Raw genomic sequence first — 18,669 nt, 5'->3', positions numbered from 1 at the left:
CCGGCGCGCATCCTTGATCCGGGTTTGAGATCCCACGGTGAGCTGCCCTTCCGAGCCGTCCAACAGCATGCCAGAATCCCTTTTTTATTTTGTTTCTGTCTATTTCCTTTCAGGAAGTAGCAGAGATATCTTTTGTATATTCTACTAGATTGCCCACATACTTGTGACACCAGATCTTGGCACACACACTAGTGGATTTATGATTTTGGATATTACTTACATGATTACGGTTTGCCCTCATTGTTCCGTTTAATCTTGTCACATTGGTAAATTTTTAAATATTGTCAACTAACGTAGAATTTTATTCACTTAGTAATCTACTCGAACGAAAAATCACTAGTTTAATCAGTGTTGGCTTGCCTAACAATGGTGTTGGGCGCCATCACGGCCTAACACGAAACTAGGTCGTGACAGAAACTGTCATGATAAAACATCTTCATATTCAACAAATCGTCATTTCTGCATGCATCCACTATGCCCTGACAACTTCATGTGGTATTAGTCTCAACTCTTGTTAAAACTGAGTACGTCAAGCAGCTGAACTCAGTGGAGATTGCATCTCTACAGCAAAGTCTAAAATAGTGCATAACTGCAACAAATTAAAGCTAAAAACCATCAAGCTGCTAGTCTTCAACTGCATTAATTTTCAAACTCTACCCTAATATTTCAGCTTAGTACCTCTTGGTGCCGTGGTTAAACGCTGTACAGCCTCTAAGGGAGCAAAATTTCTGCTAGTGTAGCATCTTTATATGGACTCTGTTAGTCGAGGAAAATTTTTGTTGAAGGTATTTTTCATATCTTCATTAAGGTGGAAAATTTATGCACTTTGTGTTCAACATCTTGCTGTTTGAATATACTTGGACCTTCACCTTGTACCTGCAGATATTAACACCACATTAGCCTATACAATTAGGAAATAAACTCCAATAAAATATGCTACTGTGCACAAAAGCAATTCCAATAACTGTCCATTTGGATAGAATACTCCACTGTACTCAAATGAAATAAGGTAGTAGGGAGTTCTAGTAGTTCAACTAATATTTTGGTCACGATATTCACCTAGAGCATCTTAAGGACATCATAATTAGCTGCATATTTTACTATCTTTTAAAGCAGCATGTTCATAATATTCAATGAAGTAATTTCCTTGCATATAAAATAATATAAATAAAATCAAGACAATCTAAACAATGACATAGCAGCTCAAACAGAAAAAAGTATTTCTTTTCTAACACTGCTCAAATACTTCACTTTCCAACTACTCATTTATGATAACCGAGGGATATAGCTTGTTCACAAATGTGAATATCACTCAAGTCATGACAAATAATAGTATTCTCCAGTTTAATGATATTACTTTGGAAGAAAAAGGTACAGTTGCTCAGCCTAAATTAACTACATACTCGTATGTTTGCTCCTATTATTCTCCAAGAAGTCAAAAGAGTCAAACAAGATGAAGGATAACAATAGCTAATTCTGAAATGTAGCAACTAACATCGAATAAGTTATATTAACAACCTTTCATTAGCAACTAAGAAAAATAACTAGAGATACACCAAACAAAGAATAGTGAAACTAAGAATTTATACATAACTTTTCACCAATGAGATTGGCTTCACAAAAATATTTTACATCTCAATGGATAGAAACTTGTAAAAATGCTGGGATAATGCAATTATTAAATCTAAGATGTGAAAATAGGTACAAGTTAACTCAAAGGGAGTATCATGGCCAAACTCAAAGAATATCTTAATCAACTGATCAAACGTAAGCTCACAATTAGAACAGAAATATAGTACATTATCTCTATGGGAAAAAAGAAACCATAACTCAGTAAGGGAGCCTCCAACTCTGCTGACTACTCAACTACTTAGACATATAATCAATCAAATGAACAGGAGAAATTTAAAATACTGTGCTACATCCTTTAATAGCCACTGAAAAATAATCTCATTCCTGGTGCAAGTTTTGAAGTTCAAAACTCCTAAATTAATTATTAACACCCTTCTTTCACCACATAAACCATCTAATATTCTTCTATTTTCTTCTCGCTTTACATGTGCGCATTATATTTAATAACGTAAGAAGTAAAAATATCCCCCAAAGTCCCTTTCAAAATTGTCATTTCATAAGCTGATGCATTTTACATTTTAAATTCAAATTCATGAAACAGTATCTATATCATTACATTCGGATTCACTAAGATGTTTGATGTGATAATATGTCACAACTCATATGGGTATTTAAACATTGACATTAAAAGCGAAAAAAATAAAGTAAGCAAACAAAGCAAAACTTTTTAGTTTAACAATCAAAAAACAAAAATTTGTAATCACACTGTAAATCCACAAAAATGTATCTTGGAATGAAATCACTCCCTCGTCGCCAATAATGATAAGAAATTTACTTCACTGGACATAGTTTACCGAGGAATCCCAAAATATATGTGGAGTTCAAGCCCTAGCTAGATTTGTTGTAACTTTTGGAGAAGAATCGACCCAAACAATAAAGAATAACTAGATAAATCATTATAGAATATATATATATATATATGGATATTTTTTACATACCCAAAAATCAGCCCACAAACTTCACTACAAGAAAACAGACCACTTGCGAAAGTTTTATTGAGGAGGTTCTTACTATCTCCATAAATTATATCAATTTGGGGGGAGGGGGGGAGGAGGTGTCATTAAGTGACGCAAATAAACCTCAGCTACCATAAAAATAAAAAAAAGAGCGCCTTTATTTCCCCCCACATTTTCCCTTTTCCCCCCAACCCTTCACACCTTAAACCCCCTTCTCCAGAAACTTCCGCCTTTAACACCCTTCTACTAGTCCCCTCCCCCTAACTTTTAGTATTCATCCAGTTTTATAAATCGGATCTGGTAAATCTGTAAGCTTCAACTGATTTCATTTTCATGTTTTGATTTTTTATTTGGTGAGAGACTTTAATTCCCAGTTTGGGTTTCTAAAACTTTTAGGTGTTTATGTAGAGGGTTTTGGTGGCTTTGGAGTGAAGTGAATTTAATCCTATCCGTTGAATCTTCTGTTGTGTCTGAATCAGACGGTTAAAAAGTGATTTGAATTTTCCAGACGCTGGCGAGGTGTGTTTTGTTTTTGTTCTAGTTGCCGGAAAAAGGGAGACACAGAGGTGCAATCTTCAGATCTGGCCTTCCGGTGAGTTTTCCCGCTCGTTTATTCATTTTTTGGAATTTATTTATTTATTTTTTACATAATTACTTGTTTATTTTGTTTCGGATTGGTCCTTCAATGTTCATTCTAGATCATCCGAGTTTTATTCAGATTTTTTTTAGGATTTTAATTTTTTTTCTTTTGAAGGATATAGATTTATAAAACTATTCACTTTCAGTTATTGAATGAAAATGAGAGTTTGAGATTATTCTCACAAAAGAGTGTTCTTAATGACTCAAATAACACTTTTTTTTAGCAGTAAACCGTGTTAATTTGATAAGAAAGAGTGTTATTTGAGTTTCAGTTTCAAATGTTTGTAGCTTCGCATTTGAGTTTTTGTTGTATATGAATGTTTTTCTTAAAGGATTCAAGTTTACCAGTTTAAGATTCTATTTCCAAAGTTGTTTTTATGTTATTGAATGAAAATGGGAGTTTTAAAGATTACTGCTAAGTAATTTTCAAGATCTTTTTAATTGCTCTAGTAACACTTTTCTTTATTAGTAGACAAGGGTTATTTTTTTTTATCAGTAGACTAGTTTTTATATATAATTAAAATAAAAGATACAAAATCAAGAAGTCCTACAATGTTTATGAAATAAAATTTGCAAAAACACATAATCCCTATTATCGCAGTTGAGATGTAGTCTAATGAAGCTAAAATAAGATATAAAATTGGCCAGTAAACTTCATGTCGTTTGACGCCCATCTTAAATGTCAGATCTTTGCACAATTGGTTGGTATATTTTTACAAATTTAGCCACGCTTGCTGTGTAGAGCACTACCCACCTCTCCTTTATGCCTACCATTAATCTCCCTTTCTAGGAATGAGCAAAAAATTGATAACACCACCCATAAAAGTTTAATCAATGAAAAGTGCATGGTCACGGTAATTTTATATTTTAAATTGTCAAAAAGTATCTTATTGTGCCTTGGTTCCTGCCCTTCCCATTACTTGTGCATACTCATTATCCAGCATTCTTCCCATTATTCCATCAAAGTGTTCCATGCTATGTGTGTTCCCCATGTATATAATATTCTTTGAATACATACATGCCTTTTCCTTTGCATGAGTTGAATGAGCAGTTTTATTACATAGTACTACTCCACTCTCCTAGTGTATTCCTTGCTTGTGTCTATCATTGTCCTCCCTTGTAACGATCCGACCGGTCATTTTGAGTATTTACACTTCGCTCGGTTGTTTGAGGACATGAGTGGCTCTGTATGATATATCATGACTTATGTGAATCATCGGTTTTGATTTACAGGTTATTCGGAATTGATTTGGAAGAATCATCCTCAGCTAGAAGCTCTAAATTTGGAAAGGTTTGACTAAGTTTGACTTTTAATATTTGACCTCGGATTGGATTTTTGATGGTTTCGTTAGCTCCATTGGGTGATTTTTTACTTATGAGCGCGTCCAGATTTTGATTTGGAGGCCCACAGTAGAATTTGGCTTGAAATAGTGAAAGTTAGAATTTTGAAAAGTTTAACTGGGATTCGACTTCTTGATATCGAGGTCGAATTTTGATTCTGGAAGTTGGAGCAGGTCCGTAATGTCAAGTGTGACTTGTGTGCAAAATTTGAGGTTAATCGGACATGATTTGATAGGTTTCAGCATCGGTTGTGAAAGTTGAAGTTTCAAAGTTTATTGATTTTGAATTGAGGTATGATTCATCGTTTTGATGTTGTTATGTGTATTTTGAGATTTCGAGTAGGTCCGTATTATGCTATGGGACTTGTTGGTATGTTTGGACGGGGTCCCGAGGGGCTCGGGCGTGTTTTAGATTGATTTCAGGCTATTTTCCCTTCATTTTGCACTGTTGTGTTCTGCTGATTCTGGTATAACCACACCTGCGGCTGGTTTGCGCAGGTGCGATGGTCGCAGAAGCAAAAAGAGGAGTCGCAGAAGCGAGAAGAGGTTGGGTGAGGAAGACCGCAGAAGTGGATTTTTGTAGCGCACCTGCGTGCGTGCAGATGTGGGATTTGGATCACAGGTGCGTAAGGTTTTGCAGAAGTGGAATTTGACATCCGTAGGTGCGGGGATTTCTGGGAAAGGCTATTTTCATCAAAGCGAAGTTTTTACCGCAGATGCGACTATTTGTCCGCAAATGCGGAAAGTACTGGGCAGAAGTTATAAAAATCGAGGGTTTTGTTCTTTCTTCATATTTTGTGATGTGGGACTCGGATTAAGGCAAGTTTTGAAGAAACTTTCATCACAAGGATTGGGGTAAGTGTTCTCGACTCAACTTTGATTACATTTCATGAATCTATCTCCATTTTTGGCAATTGGTTAAGGAATTTTAAAGAGAAATTGGGGGTTTTGGCCTAAACTTTCAGAATATGAATTTTTGAGTTTTGAACATCGATTTGGAGTCGGATTTGAGTAAAACTAATATGATTAGACTCGTAATTGAATGGGTTGTCGGATTTTGAGAGTTTTGTTGGGTTCCGAGGTGCGGGCCTGGAGTGTGAGTTTTGGCCGGATTTGGGATTTGATTTAGGATTCGATCTTTATCATTTGGAATTTGTTTCCTTGGGCTTTATTTGATGTATTTGAGTTGCTTTTGGATAGTTTTGAGCCGTTCGAAGGTCGCTACGCACGCGAGGGCATTCTTGGATCAATGCTTGGCTTACTCGGTATTGTAATTGGCTTGTTCGAGGTAAGTAATTGTTCTAAACTTAGTGCTGAGGGTATAAAACCCCGAATTACGTGCTATGTGATTGATGTTGAGGTGACACATATGCTAGGTGACAGGCGTGTGGGCGTGCACCCTGTCAATTTGTGACTCCGTTATTTAATGGCACGGTTTAGTGGCCCTATTTTGTTGATATCTGTGTTTTCACCATGTGATTAAGTAATTGAGCTGTACATCATGCTAGATATCCTGTTTAGGCTTTATGCTGATATTATTGGGACCCATAGTGGTCGTTTCTTGCTGTCATCTCATCGATTTCATTGATATTTCGTACTCAGTCACATTCATGCATTCATATCATGTCACAGTCTCAGTTGTTACTTATTGATATATCATATCATTATTCCGTGTCAGTTTTCATGACATTGTGAGGCTGTGGGCGAGACTGGAAAGATTGATAACTGAGTGAGTCCAAGAGCCTAATTATGAGTGATAGTTATACGATCGGGCTGCACACCGTAGTGGTTATATTGATTTATGATAGCGCTTGGGCTGAAGGAGCCCCTCCGGAGTCTGTAATACACCCCCAGTGAGCGCAGATGATATTATTGAGGGATGGATTTACCTGGACATGGATTTGTCCGAAGTATTTGATACTTGGAGATGGATTTCTCCACAGGATTGGATTGCCCTTTTTCCTCGGTACTGGTTGACTTACAGTCAGTTTTGTATATGTTCCGGGATGGATTTCCCTGGGCCATATAAAGTATCGAATGGTTGAGCATGATAAGTGAAAAGTGTGAGACTGTGAGATTGAGTGCTCTAAGAGTGCGAGTACATAATTCATCTCTGAAATACATGGCATTGGTATGCACACATGACATACAGGCATAGAGATGCATTTTTTCTCATGTTGTACGGTATCACGTCATTCATGATCTTTTTTACACATATTGATATGTGAGCATAGAGAGGCATTTTACACTTGCTATCTGGAAAGAAAATGAAAATTTTAATTTATTGTGGAGAGGAATTTTGGAAAAATTTACAGTTTTCAACTATCTCATATTTTCACTACGATTTCGGTAAAGGATTTGAGTTTTTACTGATATTCTTGAAAATGGAACTATTTTCAGAAAATTATGAAAAAGCTGAGCATTTTTTTATCTCTGAGTTATTTTCTTATTTATATGCTCTACGTTGTTATGAACTGCTATTGGTTATTGATGTTGGACCCGACCTATGTTCCAGCTCGTCACTGCTTTCAACCTAAAGTTAGGTTTGTTACTTACTCAGTACATGGGGTCGGTTGTACTGATACTACACTTCTGCACATTGCGTGCAGATGTTGGCTGTTGTTGTTGCTGTGCTCGATGGTTGCCGGATTCAAAGATGTACCTGCATTCCTTTTGTAGCTGCCTCTTGTTCATGGTAGCCTTAGATTTATAAAAACTCTGTTTATGTACTTTTCAAATAAAAGATGTATTTACTTCATATCAGCTTTGTAAATTCTATTCTTAGAAGCTCATGATTTGTACTACCAGTCCTTGGGGAATGTATAAGTTTTAGATAATTCTTTTTGTTTAATTGTCTTATTTATATTAGTGGAATTGGACCATTATTAGTTGGCTTACCTAGCGGGTTGGGTTAGGTGCCATCACGACTGGTGGATTTTGGGTCGTGACAGATTGGTATCAGAGCTCTAGGTTCATAGGTTCTACAAGTCATGAGCAATTGTCTAGTAGAGTCTTGCGGATCGGTATGATGATGTCCATACCTATCTTCGAGAGGCTACAAGGCATTTAGGATATACTTCCCATCTTTCTTTTCTTATCATGCGGCATTGATTCAGCTTGAAGCGTAACTCTTTGAATTCCTTCCATGCATTCGTATGCGCACATGAGCGCTCGGTATCAGTTGTGCATCGACGGCTTGTGATTCCATGGTTGAGGTGCGAAATATGATTTTGGCGTGCTGATGATGGGCCGGTCTGGAGGGCGTGAGGTCGGGTTTCGACTGTAGCTTAAGCACAGAGGTGTTGATTGTGTGAGCATGTGCTTTTGGATTTATATGCCTAGTAGTGTCCCTATTAGTGGAGTTTGTGGCTGGATGGCTATGTGATGAGTATGATGTGACTGCGAGATGTGTTCATATGGTTGGAACGTGACGAGAAGGGTTTGCTTGAGGTGTGGAATGGGCTATTGGGTGCCTGGTTTCTGTCTTTATTCGACGTATAGTCTCGAGTTATGGGCGTGTTGAAGGATCTTTCATGTTGTTTGGTTCCAGAGTAAGGTAAGTTTTCAATGTCGTGATATAAGTTCAGACTCAGGAAGATTAAGTGGTTGCGTAATAGTTATGATTGTGGAAGGGAATAGAGAGATGTCAGTTTGAGGTAAAGCAGGTGGGTTATCTCCTGCGAGGTGTCCCAAGGTTTGTGTGATCCCTATGTTGTTTTGTAGCGAGTTCTCTTTTACCAGTGAATTATATGTGTTGCAATTTGGGTTTGGATCGCTTATGAGAGTTGGCTTGACTGCTACAAGGACGAATGCGAGATTTGTATATGATATGGGATATTAGATGGTTTGTGTTACATAAGCTTATGAAGGATTTGGATGAATTTCAGTGCGGGATTTTAGGAAGCAACAGAGTATGGGTATCATAAGTTATCAAATGCTTTATTCCTTGGCTTGAGCCAAGTGGGGGAGTTGCTATCGACGGGTTGATTGCGCGGTTGTGTGTTGTATTGTTTTCAGTTTGAGATATATTTGTGAACCAGTTATGACTTACAGAGGTTGAGATTGAGGATGACTCGAGTGAAGGAATTTCTGGATGTGAGTTGTATTACACTCTATAGGTATATGGAAATCATGGAATGATTGAGTGGTTATTCGTGAAGGAGGTAGGTTGTATGGAGTAGGAAATTGTTTGGTTGCATTAAGGTGAGGTCACTTCCTTGGGTGTTAGTGTGCTAATGGGGCACAGGCCGTTCGGTCCGTTTGGTCGGTATAATTGATATTGAGCAGGGTGGAGGATTCTCGAGAATGGTTCTAATGGATGCAAGATTTAAATGTAGCAATTGGGAACTTTCAGGATTTGTATATGGCTAGAAACTGAGTTTTTCAATGGATGGTGTCGAGACTTGTGGCATTTCTATATCTTTATGGATTCTACATTTTAGTATCAGGAAGGTGAAAAAACAGCTTGAAATTCACAGAAGGTCTCTTCGGAGAGAGTATCTCGGTCGTGGTATTTTAGGGGTGCTTAAGAGAGCGTTCAACGGCTTATTGGCTTTAAGGCATGGGGTTTTATGTTAGGACTGATTATGGTGAGTTTTAGTTAAGGGTCGTGGCGTTCTGTCAAGGAAAAGTGTCAACTTGGTAGTAGGTTGGATCAGCACAATAAAAGATATGATCTATTCTTTGGGTACTTGTAATGTGGCACGTTTCTACAGGTGCTTCGTGGCAATGCTCTTGGGTTTTAGTAGCCTGCATGGCTTGGTTGAGATAGAGAGATTTGGTTCTGATGGCTTGATTATGTGCAAATGCGTTTCGAAGAGTTTTCAATGGTTACTACCATGGTTCGAGGTGTATATTTCCTACCGGTGTGTGGAACATGTTGTGAATAGCGATTTTCTCCTGGATGAGATCAAATGGAAGGTTTCTAACTGGTTGAGTATGTAGTTTACTGTGACTCGGAGAGGATTATGAGATTTACATACTTTTCCTACGATGGCATAGTATATATAGTGTGTTGTGTGGTATTGAGATTTGCATGAGCAAGGTTACGATGTATTCTTAGGCAGTATGGACGGTTTCAGATGACTAGGTGAATGATATTACTATTTGGTATGGCTTGATGAAAGTATACATTTCAGAATTATAGAAGTATTCCTCGTGGGATGATCGTGTATGAGAGATGTGTCAGACATTCAGGCGGTGGAGTTAAGATCGGATATGGTGATCTGTGGGTTCTATGAATTTGTAGACTGGGAGTTCTCATGAGTGGATGGCTTCGTGGTTGTGCACAGTGAAAATGTAGCCAAGGTTAGTCAGAGGGTAGTATGTGTTGCGATTCAGTCATTGTGGACTTTAAGAGGGTTATTATCTATCTGTGGCTGACCAGAGCTGATGTGGGGGTTTATTGGTAGGAACAATTAGGATGTGTATTCTACACCGGGTCAGATTGGTGGGCTCCATACTGCTATCGTTGAGGGATGTGCCTTTCGGTTATTGTCGAGCTTATTCGTGTTCTGAAGTGATCTATGAGTTACTCTTCTATGTTACGAAGAGTTGTGATTCTTTGGTTATATGCCCATATGGTGCGGTTCTATTTGGGCTTTATAGCGAAATTTGAGCGAGATGAGTATTTGAGTACTGCAGGATTGATCGTGCGTTGGCTATGTTTCTTCCGGAATGTGGTATTGTGTTATTGGCCATCCTTAGTTATGGTAATTCACTTTGGGTACTTGATATCGAATTGCGCATAATCATTGACTTTAAGTAGGGTGGCTCGAGGTATATAATATAGATCAACGTTTGGATGGGGTCACGCATTGTAGTGTAGTTGTATTGAAGTATGATCCTTTGTGTGAGATTCGTGTGTTTTGGTTCTGTGGTATGTGATGGTTTCTTAGAATTTCGTTATGGTGGTACCCGTGGAGCTTGCGGGACGGTTCTCTTGTTTGAGTCATTTTCCATATTTGAGTACATTTGGAATGTTGCTAATTGGCGCACGGGTTGCACGGGTTGTGGTTTTAGATTGAATCAATGTGTCATGCCACTAGAGTGGACATGTTGGATGAGATGAGGTCACTGGACCTAGAATGGGTACTATCAGAATTGATTACAACATGTTGGAAGGATAATATTGAAAGTCGGCTTAGAAAATTTGCTATAGTTCTTGTTGAAGGAGAGGGAGATTCCACAACTAGTTGATCTGATGAATGGTTATGAATTTCTATGTGTTTCTTTCATCATTGGCAGTATATGAAGGTGTTAGAACGAGGTTTTGTTTGATAAGACGTTTATTAGCGGCATTTAGTTTGTTTTGAGCAGCTACGGTGATTAGAAATTATCGTTATGAGTGTTTGAGTTATGTGGTATATCATGTGATTTCATCTTGGGTTATGACTATGGCTTGATACATCTTGTTCAGACTTATACAGTGTGTAGATGCGAGATTCTGATCTTATAGAAAATTTCGGATGTGGAAATTGGATTCTAAGGCTTGTGGGCTAGGTTGGATTAGAAAATTTCAGTCATGTTGTGTTATCAGACCTATATGGGATAGGGTGATGTGGGATCACCCCCGGGTATGTGCATGGTAAGTTTACACATCGATTTGATGGCTTTTGGAACAACTCTGGGCACGTTCGAGGACGAACGTATGTTTAAGTGGGGGAGAATGTAACGACCCGACCGTTCGTTTTGAGAATTTACACTTCGCTCGGTTGTTTGAGGGCATGAGTGGCTCCGTATGATGTATTATGACTTATGTGAATCATCGGTTTTGCTTTACAGGTTATTCGGAATTGATTTGAAAGAATGATCCTCAGTTAGAAGCTCTAAATTATAAAGGTTTGACCAAATTTGACTTTTAATAATTGACCTCGGATTGGATTTTTAATGGTTCCATTAGCTCCGTTGGGTGATTTTGGACTTAGGAGCGCGTCCGGATTTTGATTTGGAGGCCCGCGGTAGAATTTGGCTTGAAACAGTGAAAATTGGTATTTTGGAAAGTTTGACCAGGAGTAGACTTCGTGATATCGACGTCAAATTTCGATTCCGGAAGTTGGAGCAGGTCCGTAATGTCAAGTGTGACTTGTGTGCAAATTTGAGGTCAATCGGACATGATTTGATTGGTTTCGGCATCAGTTGTGGAAATTGAAGTTTCAAAGTTCATTGATTTCGCATTGAGGTGTTATTCGTCATTTTGATGTTGTTATGTGTGTTTTGAGGCCTTGAGTAGGTCCGTATTGTGTTATGGGACTTGTTGGTATGTTTGGACGGGGTCCCGAGGGGCTCGGGCATGTTTCAGATTGATTTCGGGCTATTTTTCCTTTATTTTGCACGGTTGTGTTCTGCCGGTTCTGGTATCACCGCACCTGCAGCTGGTTTGCGCAAGTGCGATGGTCGTAGAAGAGAGAAGAGGAGTCACAGAAGCGAGAAGAGGCTGGGTGAGGAAGACCGCAGAAGCGGATTTTTGTAATGCACCTGCGTGCGCGCAGATGCGGGATTTGGATCGCAGGTGCGTAAGGTTTCGCAGAAGCGGAATTTGACATCCGCAGGTGCGAGGATGGCAAGGCTATTTTCACAGAAGCGAAGTTTTTACTGCAGATGCGACTATTTGTCCGCAAATGCGGAAAGTATTGGGCAGAAGTTATAAAACTCGAGGGTTTTGTTCTTTCTTTATATTTGAGATGTGGGACTCGGATTAAGGCGATTGTTGATGCAAATTTCATCACTAGGATTGGGGTAAGTGTTCTCTACTCAGCTTTGATTACATTTCATGAATCTATCTCAATTTTTGGCAATTGGTTGAGGAATTTTAAAGACAAATTGGGGGTTTTGGCCTAAAGTTTCATAATATGAATTTTTGAGTTTTGAATACCGATTTGGAGTCGGATTTGAGTGAAACTAGTATGGTTGGACTCGTAATTGAATGGGTTGTTGGAGTTTTTGAGTTTTGTTGGGTTTCGAGGTGCGGGCCAGGGTGTGATATTTGGCCGGATTTGGGATTTGATTTAGGATTCGATCTTTATCATTTGGAATTTGTTTCCTTGGGCTTTATTTGATGTATTTGAGTTACTTTTGGCTAGTTTTGAGCCGGTCGGAGGTCGCTACGCACGCGAGGGCATTCTTGGAGCATCGCTTGGCTTGCTTAGTATTGGAATTATCTTGTTCGAGGTAAGTAACTCTTCTAAACTTAGTGATGAGGGTAAAAAAAACCTGAATTTTGTGCTATGTGATTGATGTTGAGGTGACGCACATGCTAGGTGACGGGCGTGTGGGCGTGCACCCTGTGAATTTGTGACTCCGTTGTTTAATGGCACTGTTTAGTGGCCCTATTTTGTTGATATATATGTTTTCACCATGTGATTAAGTAATTGAGCTGTACATCATGCTAGACATCCTGTTTAGACTTTATGCTGATATTGTTGGGACCCATAGTGGTCGTTTCTTGCTGGCATCTCATCGATTTCATTGATATTTCGTACTCAGTCATATTCATGCATTCATATCATGTCCCAGTCTCAGTTGTTACTTATTGATATATCATATCATTATTCTGGGTTAGTTTTCATGACATTGTGAGCCCGTGGGCGAGACTGGAGAGATTGATGACTGAGTGAGGCCGAGAGCCTGATTATGAGTGACAGTTATGGGATCGGGCTGCACGCCGCAACAGTTATATTGATTTATGATAGCGCTTGGGATGAAGGAGCCCCTCCGGAGTCTGTAACACACCCCCAGTGAGCGCGGATGATATTATTGAGGGATAGATTTCCCTGGACATGGATTTGTCTGAAGTATTTGATACTTGGAGATGGATTTCTCCACAGGGTTGGATTGCCCTTTTTCCTCGGTACTGGTTGACTTACAGTCAGTTTGTATATGTTCTAAGATGGATTTTCTTGGGCCGTATGGGCCATATAAAGTACCGAATGGTTGACCATGATGAGTGAAAGTGTGAGACAGTGAGATTGAGTGCTCTGAGAGTGTGAGTACATGATTCATCTCTGAGAAAGATGGCATTGGTATGCAGACATGACATACAGGCATAGAGATGTATTTTTTCTCATGTTGTACGGTATCACATAATTCATGATCTTTTTTACACACATTGATATGTGGGCATAGAGAGGTATTTTACACTTGCTATCTAGAAAGAAAATGAAACATCTAATTTATTGTGGAGAGGATTTTTGGAAAAATTTACAGTTTTCAACTATCTCATAATTTTACTACGATTTCGGTAAAGGATTTGAGCTCACTCATATTCTTGAAAAATGGAACTATTTTCGGAAAATTGTGAAAAAGCTGAGCATTTTTTTTATCTCTGAGTTATTTTCTTATTTATATGCTCTACGTTGTTATGAACTGCTATTGGTTATTGATGTTGGACCTGGCCTATATTCCAGCTCGTCACTGCTTTCAACCTAAGGTTAGGTTTATTACTTACTCAGTACATGGGGTCGGTTGTACTGATACTACACTTCTGCATATTGCGTGCAGATGTTGGCTGTTGTTGCTGTGCTCGATGGTTGCCGAATTTGAAGATGTACCTGCGTTCCTTTTGTAACTGCCTCTTGTTCATGGTAGCCTTAGATTCTTAGAAGCTCATGATTTGTACTACCAGTCCTTGGGGAATGTATAAGATTTAGATTAAAAAAAAATTAATTGTCTTATTTATATTAGTGGAATTGGATGTTTATTAGTTGGCTTACCTAGTGGGTTGGGTTAGGTGCCATCACGACTGGTGAATTTTGGGTCATGATATCCCTTCATGGGAATGAGCAAACCAAATTTTAGACAATGAGTAAGGCATGGCCTCTATATTATTCCTTTCCTCTTGTATCATTTTTTCTACGTCTGATGAGTGAATCTTCGTAGTTATCCATGCTGCCACAATTTAGACAAGTATTATTTGATTAATGAGTTTATGGTTTAATTATAGTTAAAATTTTACAATAAGCATTAATTGATAATATGATAAAAATAGTATTCTAACCTGCTATAGTTGATTATACTATACTGATGGTATAGAAATTTCTTTACACTGATTGTGTATATAACTTAAATTCTTGATGAGTCAGTTCGGAAATAACCACTCTACCTCGATAGGTAGGGGTAAGGTTTGCGTGCACTAGATCATATTTGATTTAGCATTTTTTTATTTTTTTATGAATATGCAGCCATGCCAAAGGTTAAACGTTTCCGAAATCCATTAAAATCAGCTCATGGACCATATGATGCTCTTGGACGTTCTTCATCATCAACAACTCCAGCCCCGTCACTTGTTATAGAGCCCTCAATATCGTTACAAGCTCCCCCGCATGCTCCTGCAAGTTCCTCAGTACCTGATGAAGTCCCACAACAAGAACGAGCTCCAACTCAGCCTTCAAATCCAAGTGCAATGTCCACACACCATCCTGAACGTGAATCTACATAACATTGGAAAGTTGAGGCAATAGGTATATGCCTTATATGTATGTTTATTTCACTTTAAAAATTTATGATATTTTTCCTTTTGGTTGACTAACTTGTTTTTTATTAAAGACTCAAACAACACTACCAAGCACATTAAGATCAAGGTCAATGAGGTTAACAACCTACCTATCGGAGACAGCATCATTGTGGACTTTGATATCTACGATGCAGCATATGGGGAAGCGCAAGGGTTGCTTACTGGATATTGTGGATTACTGGCTATTGATGGCAATTATTTCCCAATTAATTTTGACAGGTGGTCAGGACCATCAGGTATTCCTAAAATTTATAAGGAAGACTGCTTAGAAACCATGCTAAAGGTATTACACATATGTCTATTTATTATAACTAAAATTTTATGCATGTATAAAAAACTAACTTTATTTTTCTTTTTCATTTGAAGTCCCAATTCTTTTTTAGGACTATTAATGCCATTGCATACAGATATAACTTCGGCAGATCATCTGCAACTTTTACCTATTTGCAACAAGAGGTCACTCATTTGAAAACCTTTTCCATTTGAAGTCCCAATTCTTTTTTAGGACTACTAATGCCATTACATACTAATGCCATTGCATAAAGATATAACTTCGGCGCATCATCTGCAACTTTCACCTATTTGCAACAAGAGGTCACTCATTTGAAGTCCTAATTAGTAGACACCTTAACTCCACTGAAAGCTTACATGATATCAAAAGAAAGAAGAGTTCCTAAGCAATTTATTGGTCTGTTTGCTCCTCAACCTTAGGTAACTGAATTGTCACGAGGATATAGTCCTCATCTTGGTCATAGCTAGATAACTTTAAGGAAGCATTCAAAATTTAAATATGGTATAATGGTCAGATTTTTCATCTAAATATTCTTTTGATTGTTTCAAGCCTAGTGATGATGCAGAGAGTGAACCTACCTCACCGGTTGATGTAAGAGGATCATCGGGCAGCAGTTACCAGAATCACCAGGCAAATACTTAGAATGTTATTTATTTAATGTGGAGCCATTGTTGCTTTTATGGATTTTAAGTAGTAATGTGTAGGAGCTACTTTAGTTTATATTGCTTTAGTGTGATTTGTAGTACTTGAATTTGTGACTGTTTCTATTGTGGATGTTTAATGAAATTTGATTTTTGTTATATAATGAGTATTATTTAGTATATATATTTTTTTGTTTATGCATATGGTGATACGAGCTTGATCTTATTTAATCGTGCAATATTTAGTGAGAAGAAAGCGCATTTTAATATTCAACTTGTGATGGTAATTAATCCCCCACAAATTAAAATTTATGAAAGAGATTATATTGTGGAGATTATAGACTCCAACTAATTAATTATTTTTAACATAAAGCTCATATTGTGATGGTTATACACTGTCACTAATTATTTTTCAAAAATCACAGATCATATTGCGACAGTCACAAAGCACCACAAATTATTTTTTTTTAGCATTGAAATCATATAACGGAGGTTATAAGATGCCCTTAATTGACTTTAAAACCCCTACTAATCACAAATTTAATTTGCGGAGGTCATTGTGGGAGTTTTTTAAAACTGCCACAAAAAGCCTTGTGGCGATGATAATCATGGCGTTTCTTAAAACCCCCACAACTTAATTTGTGCGGGTCCGAAACCGTCAAAAAATTAAGAAAAAACCTCCACAAATTACACCTTTTCTTGTAGTGCTTTGTACCAAATTTAGGAACAATGCAATATTCTGCAACAACTTTGCAGTAGGAAGAACATCAGTACTCCATCCAGCGGCCACCCGTGCCTCTCCAACAATAGAAGAAGAAATCGAAAAACGAAATCCTGAGAGATGATGATTTGGGGATCTTACGGGTTTGAGAGAGGAGGTCTAGGGTTTTTAAGGCTTTGAGAAGGAGAGACGGAATTTTGAGAGAATTGAGTTCTAATTACAGATCCTTTTAAATTCAGTGTTTTTATTTTTGTTTATTTCATCTTTTTAAGGCAAAGCTAAATGGCATGGTCTACTCCGCTAATTAACAGTATTAAGGACCAGAAATCAACTATTTTAGCAGCTGGATTTAGTCCCTACTCTAATTAAAAAATAAAATGGAGAACTAAGGACCAGAAATTAATATCGTCCTTATAAGTAGACTTTTAGGGACGAGATTTGTCACCCGTCGCTAGATTTTGGTCGCTATTAAGTCTTTTTCTTGTAGTGAAATGTTAGTCCGCCACTTGTGTTTGCCTGTTTGTTAGGTTGTTCTCTCGATATTTTATATTTTTTTTTATATAGTGAATTGTTCATTTTCGTCTGTGGACGTAGGTCACTTGACCGAACCACGTTAAATATTTGTGTCGCTTTTTGTATATTTCTCTTTTATTATCTGATTTAATATCGTTCAAAGTTTGATTTACTAACTTACGCAAGACACCAAATTATTTCGTTCCTAACAAGTATACCAATTCATATATACCAGGAATTAAAATGAATAAAACGTGTGCCATATGATGTAGGTTTACTTATACTTTATTCATAACTAATTAATAACTCTTGGGGAAAAGAATAGTGTTTTACGCCGTAATCTTGAAAAGGGAGGCTCAAATGAATAAGTGGAATTGATGATTAAGACCTAAGATAGCATTTAATGCTAATGACAAAGTCTTTGCATTATCGTGACATTTGGCTTTGGCTTTGGGATGTAATCCAATGGTTAATGCTAATTCGATCTAAACCGAACGCGGTCGGCCGATTAAAAAACAGGCCGAATCGGTCGGTTTTTCAAAAAAAAAATCAATATTTTTTTACGAAATCGATCAACTTTGATCGGTTTCTTTTTCGCATAAAAATACGAGAAACTATTTTTACGTCCCATAAAATTTATTTTTCAAGAAACCGACCAATGTGTTATGGACGTATGAGCATAAACCGAATGCTTACTTTGAAAGACAGAAAAATGTTACCTGTCACAATGTGTTACGGACGTATGAGTTATTGACAAAATATCATACGGCAAAGCAATAACAAAAAATGCATTTAAACCACGATAAAAAAAATGCAATATATCCATAAAATAATACTCCATACATTATAATACTCCATAAAATAATCTTTGTATTAATTGCCCTGCCTAACTTGTTTATAAACCAAACGGCGAGGGCTACTGGGTCCCAAAATATAGGGCATTATATATACACAAACTATCTTCAGAAAATGAGATATCTCTTTCTCTATTTTCTGATCTTTTTTATTTTGAGGTGGTGGCAATATGTTAGAACAAAAGGAAAATCCTTTCCAAAGAGCGCCAACTTCAAAACCCCCTTTTACAATTGGTGATATAAAAAAAGCCATTCCTCCTCACTGCTTTCATCGATCTCTTGTTCGTTCGTTTTCTTATCTTGTTCAAGATCTCATACTTGTCTCCATTTTTTACTATATTGCGACTACTTTTTTCCACCTATTTCCTTTCCCTTATAGTTACGTTGCATGGGTTGTTTACTGGATCGTTCAAGGTTTAGTGTTTTCTGCAATATGGGTCATTGCCCATGAATGTGGCCACAATGCCTTTAGTGATTACCATTTGGTAAATGACACTATTGGTTTTATCCTCCGCATTCTGCACTTTTAGTCCCATATTTCTCATGGAAAAATGTTCATCGCCGTCATCAC

At 37.6% G+C, this 18,669-nt stretch overlaps 1 long non-coding RNA gene across 3 annotated transcripts; it reads left to right on the top strand.

Moving 5' to 3' along the window:
• The first annotated feature begins 2,737 nt into the window (after nt 1-2,737).
• On the top strand, nt 2,738-14,381 carry LOC117276525 (uncharacterized). 3 transcript variants are annotated; one of them, XR_004506784.2, is made up of 5 exons: nt 2,738-2,888; nt 2,985-3,180; nt 4,461-5,422; nt 5,768-5,855; nt 14,066-14,381. It is a non-coding gene; the product is annotated as an uncharacterized lncRNA (long non-coding RNA). The 3 variants fall into 3 exon arrangements; XR_011413823.1 differs by having other exon boundaries at nt 2,738-3,180; nt 4,461-4,859; nt 5,066-5,422; XR_011413822.1 differs by having other exon boundaries at nt 2,738-3,180.
• Nucleotides 14,382-18,669: the final 4,288 nt, after the last annotated feature.

This window comes from Nicotiana tomentosiformis, chromosome 2, assembly GCF_000390325.3.
Source record: "Nicotiana tomentosiformis chromosome 2, ASM39032v3, whole genome shotgun sequence".
Lineage (NCBI taxonomy): Eukaryota > Viridiplantae > Streptophyta > Magnoliopsida > Solanales > Solanaceae > Nicotiana > Nicotiana tomentosiformis.
This window is presented reverse-complemented; position numbering and strand designations above follow the sequence as displayed.